General features: G+C 45.7%; 1 protein-coding gene and 1 pseudogene across 1 annotated transcript in view; one reads left to right on the top strand and one right to left on the bottom strand.

Annotated features, from left to right (window-relative positions):
* MAPK6 (mitogen-activated protein kinase 6) overlaps positions 1-25,018 on the bottom strand; it is a 94,236-nt gene that overhangs the window by 46,570 nt on the left and 22,648 nt on the right. The window lies entirely within an intron of this gene.
* LOC127484046 (U2 spliceosomal RNA) lies at positions 8,001-8,181 on the top strand (annotated as a pseudogene).

The raw sequence follows: 25,018 nt of genomic DNA, 5'->3' as shown, positions 1-25,018 counted from the left end.
GGATGGAATTCCAGGCTCCTGGTCCATACCTAGCTGTTGTGGCCATTTGGGGAGTGAACCAGCAGATGGAAGATGCAGCCCTCACTCACATTCTCTCTTTTTCTCTCTCTCTCCCTTTCAAATAAATCAAAACAATCTAAAACAAAAAAAAATTTTTTGAGCTGGTGTTGTGGTACTGACATCCCAAGTCCTAGCTGCTCCACTTCCAATCCAACTCCTGTTAATGCACCTAGGAAAGCATCAGAAGATGGTCCAAGTACTTGTCCCTGAAGCCACATGGGAGACCCAGATGGAATTCCTGTTTCTTGGCTTTGACCTGGTCTACCTCAGGCCACTGCTGCCATTTGAGGAGTGAAGCAGTAGACAAAAGATCATTTTCCAACTCTCCCTCTGTCTTTGTCATTCTTCTTTTCAAGCAAACAAAATAAATATTTAGGAAAAAAAAAAGCAGTGCCACCTTGTTGAACCCTATCAGGGAACATTCATGTAGGGTGACTCAAACACTTTGCTGTTCTATACATGTCTGACTGCAAAAGTGCTAGGATTATTGATTTTAGGATTACAAATACATTTTTGCAAAAGTAAAATTCCACAAAGATAGACTCTCAGATAACAAGGACCGTGGTTAGAGTATGAAAAGAATGCTTCCAATCAAAATCCATCCCACCTGCACATGAAGTTTGATGAGAAGCAGATCGCTTGGATGCTCTTGGAAATGGGAGGCGGCTTGCAGGTGAAAACCAAGGACCCACACATCACCAGAGGGGTCGCCAGAGCTGCTCCCTCCAGAGAGCGTTTATTGCTGTCATTTATCAAGTTCCTACGTACTGGCCTGTTTCAGGCAAACACCTTATACTGTTTTCCCAGGATATAACAAATGAGGGTTCATAGAAAAGCTGTAATAAATTGCCCAGTTGTTTTAGATAAAACTTGGCCTTCCTTGTAATAAAATCAATTTCTGAAATGAAAGCCCATATATTTACTTTTTGAATAATGATTATATAACTTTACACTTAAATGCACTGGGAATTACTTATTGAGATAATTTATAAAGCCAATAAATAACAAAAGAATTCCTTCTCATTCTGCCTTGGAAGTCACTGCTTTTTGGAAATGGGACAGTTTTGTAGAAATGTTGGGATTAGGGGCGAGTACTATGGTGTAGGGTGTAAAGCTGCCACCTGTGATGCCAGTTCCCATGTGGGCACCGATACGAGTCCTGGCTGCTTCACTTCCATTCCAGCTCTCTGCTAATGTATGGAGGGAAGGCAACAGAAGATGACCTAAGTGCTTGGACCCCTGCTATGCACATAGTGGATCTGGGAGAAGCTCCTGGATCCTGGCTTTGGCCTGGCTCAGCCCTGGATGTTACAGCCTCTTGGGAAGTGAACCCGCAGAGAGAAGATCTCTGCCTCTCCTCTAACACTTTCAAACAAATACATAAATATTTAAATTAAATAAATAAATATGAAAAAAAATAAATGCTGTGATTAAACTAGTTATACAGAAGCTATGGTTCCCCCACTCCCAACCCGCCCCTCACAAACACACATTTTTTCAGATGAGTACAGAGATAGTGACACTTTCTGGCTTTAGGAAAATTCAGTCCAAAGGTTTTCTTTTTCTTTCCTTCTTTATTTTTTTTATTTGAAAGGCAGACACAGAGATACTCTAAAAATGCCAGCACAGTTTGGGGGCATGGTTTCCCACATGGATGACAGGGGCCTGAGTACTTGAGCCATCACCTGCTTCCTCCCAGGGAACACATTAGCAGGAAACTGGAATCAGAACCAGCACCATGACTTGAACCAGGCACACTGACACGGAATATGAATGTCCCAAGTAGCATCTGAATTCCTGAACAGAATTTCGTATTTGGACTCTTTTCTTTTTTTCAATTAATTAATTTGTTTGAAAGGCAGAATTAGAGAAAGAGACAGAGGGAGAGGGAGTCTTCTCTCTACTAGTTCATTCACCAAATGGTCACAACAGCCAGGGCAGACCAGGCAGGAGCCAGGAGCTTCACCTGGGACTTCCACGTGGGTGCAGGGGCCCAAGGACTTCAGCTATATTCTGCTGCTTTCCCAGGCACATTAGCAGGGAACTGGATCAAAAGTGGAGCAGCCAGGAATAGAACCAGCACCCATATGGGATACTGTTGTGGCAGGTGGTGATTTAACCCACTATGCCACAACACCAGCCTCTGTCCTGTTTCCTATCATAATGACCCTGATAGCTTGAGGAGAACAGATGCTCCTGATTTCCAGAGACAGACATTCCTGAAACTTAAACCTCTTGAGGCCACGAAGTCTTCTCTAATTATCCTGTTTTTGAGAACAACCTAGGCCTCTCTCACATGGCCAATGTAAATGCAAAACACAGAAGTGACATCCTTCAGCCCACATACAGGGAGTGATAAACATCTTGAACTGTTGAATAAAGCTCTCACTGAAGTTCATTTTTTTTAAGTTCAATTTATTATTTTAAAGGCAGAGTGGGACAGAAAGAGAGAGGAAAAAAGTATCACTGACCTCTTGATTCACTCTCCAAATCCCAACAGTCAGGGCTGGACTAGCTCAAAGCCAGGAACCCAGTATTACAATCTGGGTGTCCTGCACGGGTGTCAGGGACCCAAGTGCTTGAGTCATGCCTCTGCTGTCTCCCAGGGTGCACATTAGCAGGAAGCTGGAATCAGAAACATATCCAGGACTCAACCCTGATATGGGACATGGGTGTCCCAAGAAGAGGCTTAACTGCTGTGCCACAATGCACACCATGCCCCCTACTTTGCACTCCAGTAATGAGGCCATCTGTCATTTGGGGAAGAAGATAATCACTATCTAACTCCAAACTTGTGCTGAAGACTTGTTTACACTGGCCATCCTGAGTGCTCTAGCTAGTAACTGGTCTGCAATATGGTAGGTTTAGTAGGTCTATCTTCCACAATCCTGTTCCTTACCTTCTGTTTGACACAAATATTTTGCCACCTGGTGGTTTTCATCACTAGACCATCATTCCCTGAAGATATCACCCCAAGGTTGGTACCCAACTTGAGTCTTGACCATGACCATCACTGCCTCTGGCAAGCCCCTAGGTATGGTGTCCTGAGAGCAGAAGGGCTAGGGGCTCAGGAGGCCCAAGATCCATCTCCCCATCTTGGTGACAGCTTGAGCCCTGTCAACGACTATAGCCATAGGCTTCTCCCTTCCTCTCCTTACCCAGGGCATTACACAAGAGCTCACAGGCAGAAAAACTTCATGCTTAATGCTCTGCTATTGTCATGCTGAGATTCCTCCTACTTTTATCTTTGTGTTCTGAAGTCAGGTGGGACAATGGAGCACACATGGGAGCGAGGGGACAGATGCAATACATGTGGTCTCTGTTCCTCGCCAAGCCATTCATTTTAAGTGCCCTGTGAGCATAGAATTCATGCACTGGGGTTCAGCAAGACAAAGCAGGTACAAGGTAAGTGTGTTATGTCTACAGCTGGGTAAGTAGGGTGCTGGCAGCTCTGAGAAGCTGCATGTTCCACTGGAGCCAGAACTTACCTCAAACATACAGGGGTGGGTAGGGGCCAGCATTGTGGCACAGTGGGTTAAGCCATCACTTGGGAAAGAGTCCTGGCTGCTAACCTTCTGATGGTCACTTGTGGGGTGAACCAGTGGACGGGAGATCCCCCTCTCTCTTCACTTCCCTCTCTTTCTCCATCCCTCCCTGACACTTGGCCTTAGAGAGACAGAGAAAGCTAAAGAAAGAAGAGAAGGAAGAAAGACAAGAAAGAGAAAAAAGGCAGGCAGGCAGGCAGGCAGGCAGGCAGATGAGCATTTGCCACAGAGGCTAAAATGCTGCTTAGGAGGCCCACATGCCACACTGGAGTGCCTGGGCTTGAATCCCAGCTCTGCTCCCAATTCCAGCTTCTTACTAATGGTATCCTGGGAGGCAGCACCTGATGAAGGCCCAAATACTTGGATTGCTGTCACCTGTGTGGGAAACCCACAATGAATTCTAGCCTCTGCTTTGTCCTGGCCAAGTCCTGGCAGTTGTGGGCAGTTGAGAAGTGAACCCAGGGGTAGACTATTTCTGTGTGTCTGCCTTCTGAACAAAGTCAAAATAAATAAAAATTTTTAAAGAAATCCAGCAACACAGAAAGCCACACATTCTAAGACACAAAAGCCCAAAGGGTCCCATTTATCAGATCCATCCTTACTTGGGTAACTTCCCTGTGTTAGCCAACTGCCTACACTGATGACACTTCCTTTTCCTTCCAGTCCTTTCTCACTTTCCAGTAAGCTGAAGGTAGAGCACTGGTAAAATGTGTGTGCAACAAGAAGTGAAATAATAATGGATGGGCTTGTACAGTGGGTGTTTCTACTGCTGTGGTAAGAACAAAGTACACATTGATGAAGGAACTATGAGATAGAAATTATGAGTCCACATAGAATTTTTCTTTAAAGATTTATTTGTTTATTTGAAAAAATGACAGAGAGACAGAGATCTATCATCTGCTGGTTCACTCCACAAATGCCTGAAAGAGGGGAGGGCCAAAGCCAGGAATCAGGAGCTTCACGTGGGCTTCCCACATGTGTGGCAGGAACCCAAGTACTCAAGCCATCATCTGTTGCCTCTCAGGCACATTAGCAGAAAGCTAGATCAGAATCATATAGTAGGGGCCAGCGCTGTGGCATAGAGGGTAAAGCCGCTACTTGCAGTGCTAGCATCCTGTGTGGGCACTGGTTCAAGTCCAGGCTGCTCTACTTCTGATCCAGCTCTCTGCTATGGCCTGGGAAAGTAGTAAAGGATGACCCAAGTCCTTGGGCCTCTGCGCCTGTGTGTGAGACCTGGAGGAGGCTCCTGGATCCTGCCTTTTGATGGGTGCAGCTCCAGCCGTTGCAGCCAATTGGGGATGTTAGACCCTCTGAGTGAGGATGCTAACACATCGAGAGGCACACCCCAAAGACTCAGAGTCCAGACCGGCTGATGCAAAAGCAAGAGGATTTATTCGGCGTCTGCGCAGACGGGACTCCTGAACTCGGGAGTCCAGAGAGCGCCCCCAGCACAGAGCCACACGGTTTATATACCCGCAGCGACCAATCAAAAGCACTATAGTGTCCATGCACACAGCAGTCCAATCCGTGAGCAGATCATGTGAAAGGCATGCATCTTCTGTCCAATCAGCTACGGGATCACATGGGAGGCATGCACACAGCAGTCCAATCCGTGAGCTGATCATGTGAAAGGCATGCGTCCTCTATCCAATCAGCTACGGGATCACATGGGAGGCATGCACCTCGTCGCCATTTTGTTGTTTACTTCTTCAGCAGTTCCTTTCCCTGTCAGCGTCATCTTGTTCACCCTGAGGGGGGACGACGTCTCGCTCCCTTCGTTCCCCTGGAGGGAGAGCAGCGTCCCGCTGAGTATTAGGAGGTACACAAACTGGGTTAGGTCTTAGCACAGCCAGGCACAAGTGTCGCAGCTAGCTAAGCATAGGGTCCCTTATTTTTATAGCTGCACCTAATTTTAGCTCTGGGGGAAAAAGTTTAGGGCTATACTTTTTAAACTTTAATTTTATTTGGGGCAAAGGTGACTTCTTGTTTTTAATAGTGTTAGCTTAAGTCACTCCATCTTGGTTTGATTTTTAAAGTTCTTCAGGGAATGAGCCAGCGGATAGAAGACCAACCTCTCTCTCTCTCTCTCTCTACCTCTGACTCTCTACCTCTGGCTCTCTGTAACTCTGTCTTTCAAATAAATATTAAAAAAAAAAAAAAAGAAGAAGAAGAAGAAAAGAAAGAAAGAATCATGGAGTACCCAGGACCTGAACCAGGTATTCCAATATGAGAGGTGGACATCCCAAGTGTTGGCTCAACCCACTGTGCCACAATGCTCACACCTTACACTAATTGTTTAATGATTAATTAATTTATTTATTTGAAAGAGTGATGTGGCATGGGTGGGAAGGATCTTCTATCCATTGGCTCATTCACCAAATGGTTGCAATGGCTGGGCTGGGTCAGACCAAAGCCAGGATCCTGGAACCCTATCTGGACCTCCCATTTGAGTGGCAGGAGCCCAAATATTTGGGCCATTATTACTGCTTTCCCAGGTGCATTAGCAGGGAGCTGGTTTGGAAGTGGAGCAACCAGGACTTAAACCACCACTTTAATGTGGGATGTAGGGATCGAAAGCATTGGTTTAATCTGCTGCAGCACAATGCTAACCCCTACATAGTAATTAAATGCTCTTATATTTGTATTTAAAACTGGCTTTGGGGGCCGGTGCTGTGGCATAGCAGGTGAAGCCACTGTCTGCAGTGCCAGCATCCCATAGAGGCACTGGTTTGGGTCCCAGCTGCTCCTCTTCTGATCCAGTTCTCTGCTATGGCCTGGGAAAGAAGTGGAAGATGGCCCAAGTCCTTGGGCTCCTGCACCCACATGAGAGACCCGGAAGAAGCTCCAGGCTCCTAGCTTCAGATCGGCCCAGTTCTAGTAGTGGCAGGCATTTGGGGAGTAAACCAGTGGATGGAAGACCTCACTCTCTCTCTCTCTCTCTCTCTCTGCCTCTGCCTTTCTGTAACTCTGCCTTTCAAATAAATAAATATTTAAAAACAAACAAACTGGCTTTGCACAATACAGAAATCAATTATAAAATTCATGCTAATAATGCAATTTCTCCTTATGGAGGGTAACATTAATAGCAAATTTAAAGCACCATGACAAGTCAAGAGAGAAGGATTGCAGGAGAAAGGAAGAAAGCTTTATATTTTACTACCTTTAGAAGCATTTTTTTTCCCTGGTGTTCTAATCAAAAAACCGCAGGAATTATGTAGTCAGTCTTGTTAGGCTCCTGCCCTACCAGAGGAGTCTCAGTAGCTCTGTAGGAGGAGGGTCAGGGAAAGACTCTCCAGCTGCCCCCATCGCAGAGCAACAGAGCAGGGAGAAGGGAGAATAGCTCTGGCCCCATGTGCACTGCATCCAAGGCTGCCTCCAGACCCCGCGCCCACACTCAGGAGCCGCCACTTCCTGTAGTAAACACAGGCTTCATTACTCATGGAAGCAGGAAGTGGGGGAGGAGGAAGACCTTGTTCCGCTGCGGGGGCACATTTTCCAGCAGAAATAATGTTGTAAGTCCAGCTCTGAAGTCTCATTGTGGAGCTGCATATGGGCTACATGCGCTTCTAAGAGGAGCCCTGAGAACCTAAGCAGTACTTTTTCTTTTCTTTTAAATTTGAGAAGCAGATAAAGAGAGACAGGGAGAGAGTCCACATCCACTGGTTCACTGCCCCAAAGCCCTGCAACAGCAAGGGTTGGGTCAGGGCCCAAGTTGTCAGGAATGCAATCCAGGGCTCTCACATTGGTGGCAATTACTTGAGCCGGGATCACCAGTGACTCCCAGGGTCTCATTAGCAAGGAAGCAAAAGTTAGGAAACAGAGTTAGGAATCAAACCCAGCTATTGCAATGTGGGATGCAGGTATCTTAACCCCACCCCACTAGGATAAACGTGTGCTGCCCAGCCAGTGTTTCTAACATCATTTCACAGAGGAAAATGCATTTTCAGTTGCAAACAACCAAGTGAGAAATCCACTTTTGGGAACGTACCTCGGCCTTAAGCAGCACCCAGCTCAGAAATGCTGAGATGGCAGCAAAGGATGGCGTCTGCAGGACCCAGGTAAACAACTGCATGTCCATGGAAAGGTTACTAAGAATCTTGACTCCGCTTTGTCCCCTGGGCAGGAGGAAGAGCCCAGTCCTTCAGGTTTGCAGCTTGAAGAACTTGCCTGCAGGTTGACTGGTTCCTGGCAACCCACCAACCAAGGCCAAGAGATGATGCACAGCAAACCAGACGCCCAAGGAGCTGTGCTGAGTGGACTAATCATTCCCCCAGGCTGGCGTTCTCTGACAATGGCTGCGATCGTCTGTGTTTTCTTCAATGTAAACTCTAGTGTCAAGCACAGTGCCTGAATGTGGCGGCTTCTCAATAAATGTTTGTTGAAAATGAATTTTTCATCGCTTCTCTGCCTTTTGGCTAAGATCAAGTGTAGTATCTGTTCTTATCAGTTTAATATCTGATACGTCCTCTATCCGAGAACAAAAAAAAAAAAAAAAAGAAAGAAAGAAAATGAAGTTTTCAGGGATATTCTCACTGTCCACAATGCCATGAATTTCACAAAGGTGAGCAGAGATTTCTTCCAAATTTCCACTTAATTTTTAAGATTTATTTTACTTATTTGATAGGCAGAGAGAGTGAGAGAGAGAGAGAGAGAGAGAGAATGAGCAGAAGCACTATCTTCCATGTGCTGGTTAACTCCACAAATGGCCACAATGGCCAGGGCTAAGCAAAGCCAAACCTGGAACTCCATCTTGGTCTCTCATATGGATGGCAGGGATCCAAGTACTTGAGCCATCTTCTGCTGCCTTCCCAGGCACATTATCAGGGAGACAGATCAGAAGCAGAGCAGCCAGGACCTGACCTGGTGTTCCGATATGGAATGCCAACATTGCAAGTGGTGGCTTAACCCACTGTGCAACAGTACCAGCCCCTTAATTTTGTTTTTAAAGCAACTTCCTCCTAGGGAATTTTTTTGGTTATTTTAGTTGACCCTTTCTATGACCTGGATTACCTACTAGAACCTTTTTCATAAGATTTTTCTGGGCAGAATTAAAGGTACAATTCCAGGTATAGCTTCATTATTGTTTTGTCAGATGTAGGACACAATAGTGCTTTCAATTCTGTTTTTCATTTTCTTAGCAAAGAGGCCTAGCATTTTATTGTCACATGACTTTAGAAAACAGTCAACAATAACACGTGGTTGTTTTTCTTAGAATAAAAACATCACTCTGAGCCCCTGTTCTTTTAAAGGAACTTCAGCCTTACAACGTTAAATGCATTATCCCAAATCAGTACAGAATGAAACTGATTTGCTATAGTTCTGTCCACTCATACTGCTTTTAAAAAAAATTATTTATTTATTTGAGTGGCAGAGTTGCAGACACAGAGAGGGAGAGACAGAGAGAAAGGTCTTCTGTCCGCTGGTTTTACTCCCCAAATGCCACAACAGCCAGAGCTGGGCCAAACAGAAACCAGGAGCCAGGAGCCAGGAGCCAGAAGCTTCATCTGGGTCTCCCACACAGGTGCAGGGGCCCAAGTATTTAGGCCATCTTCCACTGCTTTCCCAGGCTATAAGCAGAGAGCTGGACTGAAAGAGGAGCAGCCAGGACATGAGCCGGCACCCATATGGAATGCTGGTTCCACAGGCAGAGGCTTAGCCTACTATGCCACATCGCCAGCCCTCCACTCACACTGCTTTGTGCAATGAATCTTTTCTTCAGTTTAGATCCATCTGTTTGGTGTTTACCACCCTAGACAGCCTAAGGGTGTCTCAGCCCAGTGACTGCATGAGTTCATTTTCATACAGTCCGTTTTGTTTTTTTTTTTTTTAAAGATTTATTTATTTGTTTGAAAGACAGAGTTACAGAAAGGGAAGTAGAGCAGTGGGAATCTAACCAGCACCCATGAGATGCCAGCACTGCAGGTGGTGGCTTTGTCTGCTATGCCACAGTGCAGCCTCACAGGCCATTTTAAATAAGACAAATCACCCGGCAGTGATCCTGAGAGCTTCACTCTGAAATCAGAAGAATCCATCTGGGGACTGGCATTATGGCACAGAGTTAAGCCACTTGCAATGCCAGCATCCCAAGTGAGTGGCGATTCAAGTCCTAGCTGCTCCACTTCCAATCCAGTATCCCTGTTACTGCACCTAAGAAAGCCACAGAAGTGGAAAATTAGAAATAGAGTGCCCCCCCACTCACCACCCCCCACCACCTCTCTCTCTGCAGCTCTGCTTTTCAAATAAAATCTCTCAAAAATATCCATCTGGCGTCTTGGCATCAACAGTAGTCAGCAGACCTGGAAAATGACTCTTTTTGCCACTTACTAATTGTTTGACTCCAGGGAAGTCATTCAATCTCATCTTTCAAATGGTATAAATAACACCTGCCTCATCTCCCTCACAGGGATGGTCCAAGGAGTGCATGAAATAATAATGTGAGTGAAAGCACTCTGAACACATCAACCAATGCATAAATAAGGGCCCTCCAGAAGCTTGCCTATTTAAACCATGGTTTCCTGAAGCTAAGCCAAATCTCTTTCATTCACTCAATTCAACAGTTGTTCTTTGAGTATCTACTTTATCAAAGACAGAACTTCCCCTTCTCTTTCTTGGCAACTTAGTTGGGAAGCTGTGCTTGTTGTTGCTGTTGTTGTTGTTGTTTCTATTTTTAATGTCTAATGTGTAGATTGGTAGAAATCTTTTTTAACAGTATTGAGTTCACTGTTTCCAGGCTTGTTTATTTCTCAAAGGATATGATCAAACAGTGAAACATGAGACATGCTCAAACACGCTGCTGCAGAGAATGAAGGCCAATCCAGCAACAATCTCCATCTGCATCTCTCTGCAGAAAGCAGGAGAAACAGAGGGAAAGCCCAGAGGGAGGTACAGCCGAGGGGAAGGGAGAAGCGGATCCGGAGCAACTATATATAACCTCTCAGATCCCAAAAACCAGTAGAACAATAAATAGATTTACTTCCATAAAAGCAGCTCACGGCACTCTCATTTAATTTAGCCTGTGGTCCATTCCAGCAAAGAAAGATGTGCTTCCCCTTTGAGAAGCCTCTGGTGACGCTTTACTGTTTCCAAAAGAGAAAGACAAGACAAAGCATTCTTGGGGGAAAGGCAAAGTCTGGAAGAGGATTCAGCTGTACAGCAGGTTATGAAGGAACGAAAGGGAAGAGATTACAAGGGCTGTTTTCCTCCTCCTCCCTCTGTGACTCAGCGATGAGTCCTAAAAATAATCTTCATCCCAGTATGGGGAAGCTGAGGAAAGACTCACACCTCCATGTTCCAAGTTTCAGGATGGCCTTGGAGAGGAAAGGAATGAAAGCAAGAGGGAAATGGGAAACAGCAACTCTGAAAGGTAATCCGAAAGAGACTCCACCTGCCCAAAGCCAGTCCAGCTGGGATGAAACAGGCGTTTTCCATTGTAGCCTGGCTCCAAAGGCTTACACATGAGACTGCTCAGTAAGGAGGAAGCTCCCACCTGCCTTCTCAGGCTTATCTCCCACCACACCTCTTCTGGTGATCATATTTTTACTCACTCACATGAATTTTCATCTTTTCAACACCAGGCTCGCTTCTTTGTATGAACAGCAGGAGGCTCTTTTTCAGATGTTTCTTCAATCAAAACTTACGTAATTCTGTTCTTTTCTTCCTTTTTTTTTTGTTAAAGTCATGTTGGTTTTTAATTTTTTTTTATTTTTTTTATTTTTTTATTTTTTTTTTTATTTTTTTGACAGGCAGAGTGGACAGTGAGAGAGAGAGACAGAGAGAAAGGTCTTCCTTTACCGTTGGTTCACCCTCCAATGGCCGCCGCGGCCGGCGCGCTGCGGCCGGCGCACCGCGCTGATCCGATGGCAGGAGCCAGGAGCCAGGTGCTTTTCCTGGTCTCCCATGGGGTGCAGGGCCCAAGCACCTGGGCCATCCTCCACTGCACTCCCTGGCCACAGCAGAGGGCTGGCCTGGAAGAGGGGCAACCGGGACAGAATCCGGCGCCCCGACCGGGACTAGAACCCGGTGTGCCGGCGCCGCTAGGCGGAGGATTAGCCTAGTGAGCCGCGGCGCCGGCCCTTTAATTTTTTTTAAGATTTATTTATTTGGGGGTGCAGGGAGGCAGAGAAAGAGGGGGAAAAAGGAATATCTCTCATCTCCCGGTTCACTCCCCAAATGGGCCCAAAAGCCAGGTCTGGGCCAGGCTGAAGCCAGGAGCCAAAAACTCCGTCAGAATCGCCCACAAGGATGACAGGGGCCCAAGGGCTTGGGCCATCCTCTGTGGCTTTTCTAGGCCCATTAGAAGGAAGCTGGATGGGAAGTAGAGCAGCCAGGATGGGAACCAGCACTCAGCTATGGGATGCTGGTGTCACAAGTGGTGGCCCAACCTGCTATGCCACAATGCCAAACTCCTGCTCATTTTTTTTAAAGCTTTGTATTCTGAAAGTACTTTCAGCTTACAGAAAAATTGCACACAGAGGATAATGTGTTTTCACCTGAACAAATTGAGAGTGATTTGCTGGCATGATCTCTGTAATGGACGTGCAACTGCACTGTCCTGATCCCCCTTCAAGGCAGGACCTGTTGTCCAGCTGTACAACCTGTCAGTTACCATTTCCTGCAAGGTTTCCTCATCTGCGGATGCATCTTCCCTGGGTGGTCCAAATCCAGTGGACAATGGGGGCAAAGACAGAAAGGCACTGGCTCTTTTGGTCCTGTGTGGGACAACCATGATGAACCATTTCTGCTCAAGAACTTCCTGCATGGGGTTAACTGAGGTTATCAGCCTGCATCTCAGGTCAGCTTCTCCCTTGGCCCAACCTATTTCCTTCCTTTCTCATCCACAGATGTTGATCCCAAGAGCTCTCCCTAGCAAATATCCTGAACACTGAAATCTGTCTCAGGCTTCGCCTCCTGGAAAAGCCAAACAGTTGGAGAGAGGTCTGAGAAAGCTGAGATAAGATGGGGCTTGAGAGCTGGACTGCTCTCCAGTCAGCTGGTAGGAAGGACCATGCCACTGGTGGAGCACAGACAGCCTTTGGCATGGGCTATTAAGACTTCCATCTATGGTGAACTGGGATGGTGTACCAGTAGAAGAGAATGTATTAGCTGGTGCAATATATAATCAGAAGCAGGAACTATAAAGACAGTGGGATTGGATGTTTATTGGTTGGTTTTACTAAAACTCTAGGAAAAGAAACCAAAACACTGACAGAGTACTTTGCAGGCAACTAAGAGTCCAGGATGAAAACCAGAGACCAGAGGGTCTCTAATAACACATAAGGAGGCTTTCAGAGCCTGGGGTGGAAGGCCAAGAAAGCTGAGGACAGAGACCCAGGCCAGATCATCGGTGTAGCTATGCTTCAAAGAAAGTGAAGCTACCAATCAAATTAGATTCCCTATGCCAAACACAGAGCCCTGGTTGGGGAAGAATGAGACCCTAACATGTGGGATAGAGACATCTGGGTTAATGCCTGTCAAAATCTTTTATTTCCAGGCTCCTCTTGACCCTCTTTGCCTGCAGAAGTGAGCTGTTCTTTCCTACTCAGAGCTTATCGTACCTGAGGATAAGCAAAGGCCTCTCTCCTACAGGACAGCAGGTGACCCCTAAGGATCAGCCCCCACCTTCCTGCATGTCCACCACAACAAACCTACAACTAGGGTTTCAGGTACAGCCTAATGAAGGTAAGGCATGCTAGGCCTGATTGGAGGAATAGAAACCACACCCCAAGGGGATAAAACTATCTAGTTCACATGGACTACAGGAGTAGGCTTGGGACAAGATTCTAAGGATGCTTGATCATGGAGGATAGAACCTAAGATTAGAGCAAAGCTGGGAGTACTCAACTGTCGCTCCCCCTCTTCGTGGAGGAACGACACAGGACCCTGCGCTGTTCTTTTGTCTGCTCGGCCCTCCCCGGGTTTGCTGCTGGTTCTTCCCGGGTTGGCTACCGTCCCTTCCACCTCCGTGGAAGGGCGGTTCCCCCTGCCACTTTCCCCACTTCCGCGGGGGAGCAGCACACCGCCGGCCGGCTCTCTCGGGGGCTGCTCAGATGTTCCTCAGGTGTTCCTTCAGATAGATGTTCCCGGTGCATAGTGTCTCTCTCCTCCTTTATAGTCCTCTTCCACCAATCCCAACTCTGCTACCCACACACCGAGTACGCTGCTCTCCTCCAATCAGGAGCAGGTCCCACAGTCTATTGGTTGAACTGGAGGCAGCTGTGTAGAAGCTGTTTCCTCCTCTCCCAGCGCCATATTGTGGGAGAGCAGATGCATAGAATAAGTCTTAATTCCAGTAACTTAGTCTAGTCCGAGTTGCTCCCCACACTCAACCCAAATATAAGATTGACACTTTGACATGGGCCCCAGAGTTGGTGCAAACTTGCCTATAAGATGACTCCTAGGGGAACCGGCATTGTGACATAGCTGGTTAAGTCACTGCCTGCAACACCAGCATTCCATATATGTGTGGGTTCAAGTCCACTTCTGATACAGCTCCCTGCTAATGTACCTGGGAAAACAGCAGAAGATGGCCCAAGTACTTGGGCCCCTGCACCCACGTAGGAGACTCTAATGGAATTCCAGACTCCTGCCTTCAGCCTGGACCAGCCCCAACCATTGCAGCCACTGCGAAAGTGAACCAGTAGACACAAGATTCTCTCTCTTTATGTACTTTTGACTTTCAAATAAGTAAACAATTCTTAAAAAAAAAAAAAAAAAACCAAGATTTATTTACCTGAAAGATAGTTAGAGAGAGATATTCTATTTACTATTTTGCTCTCCAAATGTCTCCAAAGCTAAAATGTCAAGGCAAAGCCAGGAGCCAGGGATTCCATTTGTGTCTCCCATGAGGGAGGCAAGGGCCCAAGTAATTAGACTGTCTTCTGATGCCTTGCCATGCATATTAGCAGGGAGCTGGATTGGAAGTGGAGCAGATGGGACTTGAACCAGTGCTCATATGGGATGCCAGCATTACAGGTGGTGGCTTAACCTACTCTTCCACAATGCTGGCCCCTGTTTTTCTTTGAGTCTCTTTCTGCCTCTCAAATAAGTAAAACAAATAAAAGTAAACAATAAGGAAGACTGATGTTAATAAGAAGATATTGTGTTCATGAATTGAAAAACTAGAATAACAATAACAATCACCTCCAAACTGATCCACAGATTAGATCCTGTTAAAACATCCTCTTCAGGGCCGGTGCCATGGCTCACTTGGTTAATCCTCTGCCTGCGGCACCATCATCCCATGTGGGCACCGGGTTCTAGTGCCGGTTGCTCCTCTTCTAGTCCAGCTCTCTGCTGTGGCCTGGGAAGGCAGTGGAGGATGCACTTAGGCCCCTGCACCCACATGGGAGACCAGAAGGAAGCACCTGGCTCCTGGTTTCAGATCAGCGCAGTTCCAGCTGTAGTGGCTATTTTGGGGTGAACCAACGGAAGGAAGACCTTTCTCTCTGTCTCTCTCTCTCACTGTCTAACTCTATCTGTCAAATAAATTTTAAAAATCCTCTTTATCGAAGATATTAACAGGATGATTTTAAAATGTGTAGGGAAATCCAAGGGACCCTGAATAACCAAAGCAATCTTGAAAAAGAACAGAGGTAGAACACTCAATTGCCAGTTGCAAAACTTACAACAAAGCTATAGTAATAAAACCAATGTGATACTGGCATGAGGATAGACATAGAACTGAAAGTCCAGAAATGAATAAATCTACCCAGTCATTTGTGTCTTAAATCTATTTGAACTGAAATACCCTGAGACTAGGTAATTTATAAAGAACAGAAACTTTCTCACGGTTCCGGAGGCTGGGAAGTCCAAGGTCAAGGCACTGGCGGGTTTGATGATCGCCAAGGCCTGTTCTTGCTTCCAAGATGGCATCTTACTGCCATATCGTCCAGAGGGAAGCAGGCTGGGTCCTCACAGCAGAAGGTGGAAGGGCAAGAGAGCCAAACACCATGTGAAACCTGTAGGGGCCTCAATCCCACTCACAAGGGAGTAGCCCTCACGGCCTAATCACCTCTTAAATACTCCACTTCTTAATACGTCTGAATTTTGGAGGTGACACATTCAAACCAAAGCAATAGGCAATGGGTTTACAACAAGAGTGCCAAAACAATTACGTGATGAAAAAATAGTTTCTCAACACATGGTGCTTGGACAACTGAGTAGCCACAAAAAAAGAGTGAAACTGGGCATCTGTCTCACACAATACACAAAAATTAACACAAAATGGATTACAAAACTAAGCACTATAAAACTCTTAGAAGAAAACTTCAATCAGACACTGGGATCTTATATATGACACCAAAAGAAAGGGCTACCTGGGAGCAGACTGCAGTTTAAATGCGTGGGTTCCATTCCGTAGTACTATAATTTGATTCCTGGCTCTGGCTCCTGACTCCAGCTTCCTGCTGGTGCAGATCCTGGGAGGTAGCAGTGATGTGTCAAATAACTGGGTTCTCCGCCCATGTGGAAGGCCTGGATCACATTCTTAGCTACTGGCTTCAGCCCTACCCAGTCCTGACTGTTGCAGGCATCGGGTTGCGAACTAGCAGATGGGGGAGTCTGCTCTCTCCCTCTGTCTCTCTTTCTGTCTCTCTTTCTTAAAAAATTAAAATTAAAAAGAAAAAAAGAGAAAAGAACACATAACCAAAGAAAAACAGGCAACTTGGACTTCTTCAAAATGAAAAACTTTTGTGTATCAAAGGACATCATCAAGAAAATGCAGACTGGGATTGGTGTTTGTAGCATAGTGGCTAAAGCTGCCACCTGCAACACTGGCATCCCATATGAGCAATGGTTTATGTGCCGGCTGCTCCACTTCCAAACCAGCTCCCTGATAACTGCCTTGGAAAAGCAGCATAAGATGGTCCAAGAATTTGGGCCCCTGACACTGATGAGGGAAACCCAGATGAAGATCTTGGCTCCTGGTTTCATGATGGCCCAGTCCTGGCCATTGTGCCCATCTGAAGAATGGACCAGGGGATAGAAGATCTCTCTATCTCTGTCTCTCTCTGTAACTCTGATTTTCAAATAAATAAATAAATCTTAAAAAAAAAAAAAAATGAGAAACCAGCACAGTGGCGCAGTGGGCTAAGCCTTTGCCTGCAGCGCTGGCATCCCATATGGGTGCTGGTTCAAGTCCCGGCTGCTCCACTTCTGATCCAGCTTTCTGACATGGCCTACCTAGAAAAGCAGTAGAAGATGGCCCAAGTCCTTGGGCCCCTGCACCCATGTGGGAGACCTGGAAGAAGCTCCAGGCTCCTGGCTTTGCATGGGCACAGCTCCGGCCATTGTGGCCAACTGGGGAGTGAACCAGTGGATGGAAGACCTCTCTCTCTCTCTCTTTCTCTCTCCCTCTCAATCTCTCTGTGTAACTCTGACTTTCAAATAAATAAATATGTCTTTTAAAAAAATGAAGACACTCACAGAATGGGAGAAAGTATTTGTAAATCACATCTCTGACAAGAACCCAATATGCAGAATATATAAAGAATTCTTTATTCAATAATAATAATATAAATAATTTAATTTTAAAGTTAAGGATTTTAGTAGACATTTCCCCAAAGAGTATATATAAGTGGACAAAAGCACGTGACAATATATGTTCAATACCGTTGGTCATTAAGGAAATGTAAATAAAAACCACAATGAGATACCACTTCCTGCCCACTTGAGTAACTATAATTAAAAAAAAAAAAAAAAAAACAGGAAAATAACAAGTGCTGGTGAGAATGTGGAGAAATTGGAACCATCATACACTGCTGGCAGGAATGTAAAAGGAGGCAGCCGCTTTGGAAAATAGTGTGGCCATTGCTGAAAATGCTAAACATAAAGTTACTGTTTGTTGCAACAACTGCATTCCCAGGTATATACACAAGAGAAATTAAAACATGTCTACACAGAAAGCTGCACACAATGATTTATAGTAGGATTATTCATATTAGCTAAAAAGTAGAAACAATCCAAGCCTCCATCAGCTGAGTGAATAAACAAAATATAAATATCAATGTAATGGAATATTAGTCAGCTGCAAAAAGGAATAGGATTCTGATATGTGCTACACATGGAGAGACATAGAAACATTATTTTAAGTGAAAGAAGGCATATACAGGAGCTTGTGTTGTGGGACGGAGGATTAAGCACTCCATGCTGTGACACTGGCATCCTGTGGGGAGCAATTCGGACTATACTGTTACTGGAATTAAGATTTATTCTATGCATCTGCTCTCCCACAATGTGGCGCTGGGAGAGAAGTAAACAGCTTCTACCCAGCTGCCTCTCACCAACTTGACAAGCTGCAGGAGCTGCTCCTGATTGGAGGAGAGCGGCGTGCTCGGCGTGTGGGCAGCCGAGTTGGGATTGGTGGAGAGGACTATATAGGAGGAGAGAGACGGCATGGTGGTGTGGGTTGGTTGGAGAGTGCGTTGGAGAGTTCGCGGGGAAGTTCGTTACTTCGTTCTTTCTCATTTCTCTCTACTCATTCTTGCTTTGGGAGTTTGCTGTTTACTTATTCTTACTTTACTATAGAAAGGACTTGTAAAAAAAGGGAACAACAAGCGCCCGGTCCGGTGCGGCTCCTCCGCGTGCGGAGGAGCAGCAAGTGGTGCCGTGACTCGGATAGGAAACGTGACTCGGATAGGAAACCTAGGAGGGAAAGACCGGGAAGAAGTGGGAAATTACTGGAGAGAGAGACTAGCAAAGAGCCTAGGGGAAGGCCGGACGGAAAGAGTGCCGGTGAAAGGCTAGTCAGAACCTAGGAAAAAAGCCGCGGGGGAAGAAAATTAGAAGCTAGGAAGGAGGTATTAACTGGGAACGTCTGGGAGACTCAGTCTTCCATTACGCTCACTGCTCCAACATGTCACAGACGGTACAGACAATGGAGTTCTTTGGCTACTCTTTGCCCACTGGCTACCTCTTCCTCCTCCTGGGCACCATCCTCTGTTTCTCCCTAAAGATCATCTATGGGCTAAATATGGTTTCTCTCTCTCTCTCTTCCTACTCCCCACCTCGTCGCAGCTTTTCCTCTAAGCAAGGGAAACGAGGGGGGAGGAAAATTCATGCATTCGTAAGAGCAATCGTAGAGACGTCCCCCTGGTTTCCACAGCAGTGGAGGCAGGTGGGACGGAAAATGCGCGAGGCTGGGGAACCGATAGAAGTGCTGAAGCTGTGGCAACTCGTTGATCAGGTGCTTCAGAACCCCACGGAAGGGATCGAGTTGTTGCTTAATGAGGGGAGTGAAATGCAGGAAGAATTATGGCAGGGCAGCCAGGCGAGCAACTATTGTAACGAACAAGTGAGAAGAAAATCAAAGAAGGATTTAGAGAGCCAGGAAGCTTATGGGGGGGAGAAGGAAGCTGAGGAGGGAACCTCGCCCCCGAGAGAGATGCCAAGAATATATCCTGGCCATACAAGGCTGGCAAATTCAACCATAAAGGATGAATCACCACCCCGGTATCGCCCATTGGTACTACCAAAGTTTCCTCCTGTAAAGAAAAGCCCCTTTTTTCCATATGAGATTGAAGAAGAGTGGGAGGAAGAAGGAGTGATGGAGGGAGTAGGTATGCAGGAGGAGCTAGAAAGGCCAAGAACCGAAAACAAGCAAAGGGGAGCTGTTTATAGAAAACCTGCTTGGGAGCAGTACCAGGAACCAGGCCAGGTGTTTCCTGTAATTCAGGATCCACAGGGAAACAGGGGATGGACGCCTCTTGACCATAAATTACTTAAAGAGTTGCAGCAATCAGTACAATTGTATGGGCCCCATGCAAGTTACACTCAGGCAATCCTTGATAACATCGGGCAGCAAGGCCTAATACCTGAGGATTGGAGAAACTTAGTAAAGGCGGTGTTAGGCGGGGGTGACTTCCTCTTGTGGCTAGCTGCCTATAAAGAATTTGCGCGAGAATATTCAAAGCAGAACTATCAAACAGGGAATCAAGCATGGGATGAGGAAATGTTAAATGGAGAAGGGCGATTTGCCAGTCCCGATGAGCAGGCCCGATTACCAACAGCTGTCCTCTTACAGGTGCGAGAAATAGTAAGAAGAGCCTGGAAGGTGATACCCAGAAAAGGAGAAGTACGACACAGCCTAACTAAGATAGTACAGGGCCCTACTGAGCCTTACGCTGATTTCGTGAACCGATTAATGGAAGCAGCAGGAAACATTTTCGAAACCGTGGAAGAAGCAATGCCCTTAGTCAAAAGATTGGCGTATGAGCAGGCCAATAAAACATGTCGGGAAGCTCTTAGACCATGGCAGCATAAGGACATCCCTACCTTTTTGAAAATCTGTAGGGATGTCATGGATGATGTAGTTTCTGGATCACATGCTGCAGTAGCAGTAACCCGACAATTTAGACAGAACATGAGGGGACGTATATGCTTTAGATGTGGTCGAGAAGGGCATCTAATGAGGGAATGTAGGGCCAGATTTCCAGCCCGAGATCGGCAGGGCATAGAGAACTCGAGAAGACCAGGCCTTTGCCCACGCTGTAGAAGAGGAAATCATTGGGTCAGTGAATGTTACTTTAAAATAAACAGCGCAGGCAATCCCCAGAGGATGCCAAATGAGCCGGGCCCCATAAGAAGATCAGGTGTATATGGTCAACAGCAAAAAAACGGAATGTGGGCCCCTGCACCCCGGGGCCAAAACAATCGGTGGGTGCCACGGTCCCAAAACCAAATATTTACCGCGCAGAGTTACGAGCCACCGAATATTCGGTACTGACACCTCAAATGGGGCCACAAGCCATAGAGGTGAGGGCAGAAACAATTTCAGCGGAGCATAACGGACTTGGAATAATCGTAGGAAAAGAAACAAATGCTTTGAGAGGCCTAATGGTCATCACCGGAGTCATTCAATTACCTTGTGATAAGTTAAAAGTGCTAATACAATCTACAAAGGGTATTATTCAAATCAAACCAGAAGAACCTGTGGCTCAAATACTGATCATGATTGGAGCGCAGGATGTTAATGGACCCCAAGGGGAGAAATTTGCAGCCTTGTCCCTATCTCTAGCAGATCGACCTCTGTGGACCTTAACCATTAGAGGAAAGTCAATTCAGGGCCTGCTAGACACAGGTGCGGATGTAAGTATAATTTCGGAAAATGATTGGCCGAAGTCATGGCCCCTTCAGCCAGGAGATAATACTTTAGTAGGCCTAGGTGCGGCCATGACACCATCAAGGAGTGCTCAGGTGCTTCATTGGCAGGATCAAGAAGGGAACAAGGGAAATGTGCAACCTTATGTTAGTGCACTCCCCATCACATTATGGGGAAGAGACATTTTAGAACAATTGGGACTGACGTTAACAAATGAGGATCAATTGGAGAGTTCTACAGGACGGCGTATTATGTATAAAAAGGGATATCAGGAGAGAGGATTAGGCTCCAGAGAAGGCAGAAGGGACCTAGCCCAGCCCAAAGGCGATTTTAAAAGACAGGACACGGGTTTTTCGTGGGGGCCACTGAGATGCAGCCGCTGCCATTGTCATGGCTGGACAACAAGCCAAAGTGGATACCACAGTGGCCCCTTACCCAGGAAAAGTTGGCTGCGGTAAATGATATAGTATCACAACAATTAGAGGCAGGCCATTTGCAACCATCAACCTCCCCATGGAATACGCCAATATTCGTGATAAAGAAAAAATCAGGGAAATACCGGTTGTTGCATGATTTACGGGCTGTTAATCAGCAGATGCAACCCATGGGGGCATTGCAACCCGGACTCCCGGTTCCTACTATGATCCCAAAGCATTGGCCACTAATAGTACTCGATCTGAAGGACTGCTTTTTTAGCATACCTCTACATGAACAAGACACTCAGAGGTTTGCTTTCACCGTACCTTCCATTAATCATCAAGGTCCCGACAAAAGATATGAATGGAAGGTGCTTCCCCAAGGAATGACCAACAGTCCTGCCATATGCCAGCTATATGTTGACCAGGCAGTAGAGCCGGTTCGACAACAGTGCCCAAAGGTACAAATTTTACACTACATGGATGACTTGTTAATAACGGCTGAAAGTGAAAGTCACCTAATGGAAGCATATAAGCTGCTGCTATTATATTTGGAAAAAGTTGGGTTACAAGTAGCGCCAGAGAAAATACAAAAAGGGGAAGTAGTACAGTACTTAGGACTTAAAGTAACTTCTGAAAAGGTAACCCCATTAGAATTTGAAATTGCAATAGATGGGTTACAGACCCTTAATGACTTCCAAAAATTATGTGGCAATTTAAATTGGTTGAGGCCCTATTGTAAATTAACTACCGAAGATATGATGCCATTATTCAATATTTTAGAAGGAGATGCCCAGCTTGATTCCCCTCGTAGACTGACAATAGAAGCCCGCTTGGCGTTACAGAAAATTGAAAAACAAATTAAAGCAATGCAGATGGAAAGATGTGATCCACAACAAGCCCTAGAAATATTAATTTTTATGGAACAGCTGTATCCCTTCGCAGTCATTTGGCAAGGAGGACCCTTGTTGTTTGTATACCCACATTCACATGCACCGCGTGTACTATACACCCAAGGCATTGCGGTGGCCGATTTAATATTAACAGCAATAAAAAAGGCGACAGAAATGGCGGGGAAGACTCCAAAGCGATGTGTAGTTCCCTTTGCTCAAGAGGCAGTAGAAGCCTTTACAAGGGAATGCTGGCAATGGGCATACATAGTTCTCATTCTACAAATAGAGATTGACAATCACTACCCTCGCCATCCATTTGTTAACTTCTGCACACAGGTTTCAATAAAACGGGTGCAGAAGGTGCGAAGGGATCCAATTCAAGGGGCAGTTACCGTATTTACAGATGGAGCTAAAGGCGGAACAGGAGCAGCTATATTTAACAATCAACGATATTTCGTTTTAACAGCATCCCCTTCTCCACAACATGCAGAATTAGCTATTATCGCAACAGTATTACGCAGAGAGAGTGCACCCATGAATATTTTGTCTGATAGTGCATATGTGGTGAATGCAGTTCAGATGCTTGCTACACAGTGCCTTATTCTTAAATCCTCCTCAGTCTATTCTTATCTAAGTGAAATTCAGGGGTTATTAAATCAAAGAGAGCATGCTATTTACATAGGCCACATAAGAGCTCATTCTAATTTACCCGGCCCACTTACTCGAGGAAACATGATGGCAGATCACTATTCAAGATTCTTGCTTGCATGCACCGCTTTGGAACAAGCTAAAGAATATCACTCTAAATGGCATGTTAACACCCACACTTTAAGTTTTAAATTTAATATTCCCCGCAAGCAAGCAGAAGATATCATTAGATCCTGTGAAAAGTGCATTGTTACCATAGTTCCAAAGATTCCTGCGGGAGCCAATCCCCGTGGCCTTAAACCAGGACATATCTGGCAAATGGACGTTACACATATCCCCTCTTTTGGGCGACAAAGCTGTGTTCACGTCACTGTAGATACATACTCAGGTGTAATTATGGCCACAGCCATGAATAAAGAAGGAGTACAACAAGTAATCCAACACTGCTTGCAGGCTTTTGCAGCCTGGGGAGTTCCTCATGTGATCAAAACGGATAACGGCCCAGCGTATACATCAAAGCGTTTTGCTGCATTTTTGAAAGAATTCGGAATCTCCCATATTACCGGTATTCCATACAATCCACAGGGGCAAGCTGTGGTAGAACGCGCTCACTTATATTTAAAAAATTTAATAATTAAACAAAAAGGGGGAATAGGGGAAATGGCCACATCCAACAAGGACGTCTTGGCCCTAGCTCTTTATACAATTAATTTTTTGAACAAGAAAAAGAACGGTAAAACACCTGCAGAAATGCATACTCAATCAGTTGATAAGGAATCAATACAGTGGGTAATGTGGAAGGATTTACAGGACAACCAATGGAAAGGCCCGTTCCCCTTACTCAGAAGAGTACGAGGCGCCGTTTGTTTTTTTCCACAGGGTGCGGCACAACCAATATGGACCCCTGAGAGAAGAATTCGGTTGATAAACCTGCCAGCAGAAGATCTAGAAGAAGAAAACTCCATTTGAGGAAGAAAACAATGAATAACCAATCCCTGGGATCTTTGGAATACGGGACATTTTTCAACAAACTCTGAAGTAGCACGACAAACAAGAGTCAATAGCATGAAGATCACACTGAACTTTACACAGGCGCGTATCAACGCCAAAAAATAAAAAGAAAGGGGGATCTGTGGGGAGCAATTCGGACTATACTGTTACTGGAATTAAGATTTATTCTATGCATCTGCTCTCCCACAATGTGGCGCTGGGAGAGAAGTAAACAGCTTCTACCCAGCTGCCTCTCACCAACTTGACAAGCTGCAGGAGCTGCTCCTGATTGGAGGAGAGCGGCGTGCTCGGCGTGTGGGCAGCCGAGTTGGGATTGGTGGAGAGGACTATATAGGAGGAGAGAGACGGCATGGTGGTGTGGGTTGGTTGGAGAGTGCGTTGGAGAGTTCGCGGGGAAGTTCGTTACTTCGTTCTTTCTCATTTCTCTCTACTCATTCTTGCTTTGGGAGTTTGCTGTTTACTTATTCTTACTTTACTATAGAAAGGACTTGTAAAAAAAGGGAACAACAAGCGCCCGGTCCGGTGCGGCTCCTCCGCGTGCGGAGGAGCAGCAGCATCCCATGTGGATGAGCCAGCTGCTCCACTTCTGGTCCAGCTCCCTGATAACAAGCCTGGGAAAGCAGTGAAAGATGGCCCAAGTATTTGGGCATCTGCACTCATGTAGGGGTCCCAGATAAAGTTCCTGGCTCCTGGCTTCAGCCCGACCTGGCCCAGCCCTGTCTGTTGCAGCCATTTGAGGAGTGAACCAGCAGATGGAAGATATCTCTTTGTCTGTCCCTCTCTCTCTCTCTGTAACTCTGCCTTTCAAATAAGTAACAAAATCTTTTTAAAAGGCATATACAGAAGGCTAAAAATTATATTATTCCAATAATATAACATGTCTAGAACAGACAGATCCAAAGAGATATAATAAATTAGTGTTTGCCAGCACTAGTGTAAATGGAGATGACAAGTAACTGCTAATGAGTACAAGGATACATTTTAGGGATGATAAAAATATCTTAAATTTGATTGTGGTGATGGTTGAACAACCCTGTGAATATACTAAACACCACTGAACTGTACACTTGAAAATGGTTACTTTTATGTATATGCATGTTTTCTCAATATTTTAAAAAGGACTCAGGAAAGTCGACATGCTGACATGGACTTACAAAGTAAGGCCAGAAAACCCACTAGAGGACACACTCTTACTAACAGAACATACTGTTGAAAGGGCACCAGAATCACTAAAAAGTTCAGTGGAGACTCTTGTGGGCCAGAGTGATGGCAGGAGATGTTATAAAACTGAGCTGCCTATTAGCAATGGATATAGTTGGGCCCGGAGAAAACTGAATTGAATGTAGCATC

This window comes from Oryctolagus cuniculus, chromosome 12 (genome assembly GCF_964237555.1).
Source record: "Oryctolagus cuniculus chromosome 12, mOryCun1.1, whole genome shotgun sequence".
In the NCBI taxonomy this organism is placed as follows: Eukaryota; Metazoa; Chordata; class Mammalia; order Lagomorpha; family Leporidae; genus Oryctolagus; species Oryctolagus cuniculus.
This window is presented reverse-complemented; position numbering and strand designations above follow the sequence as displayed.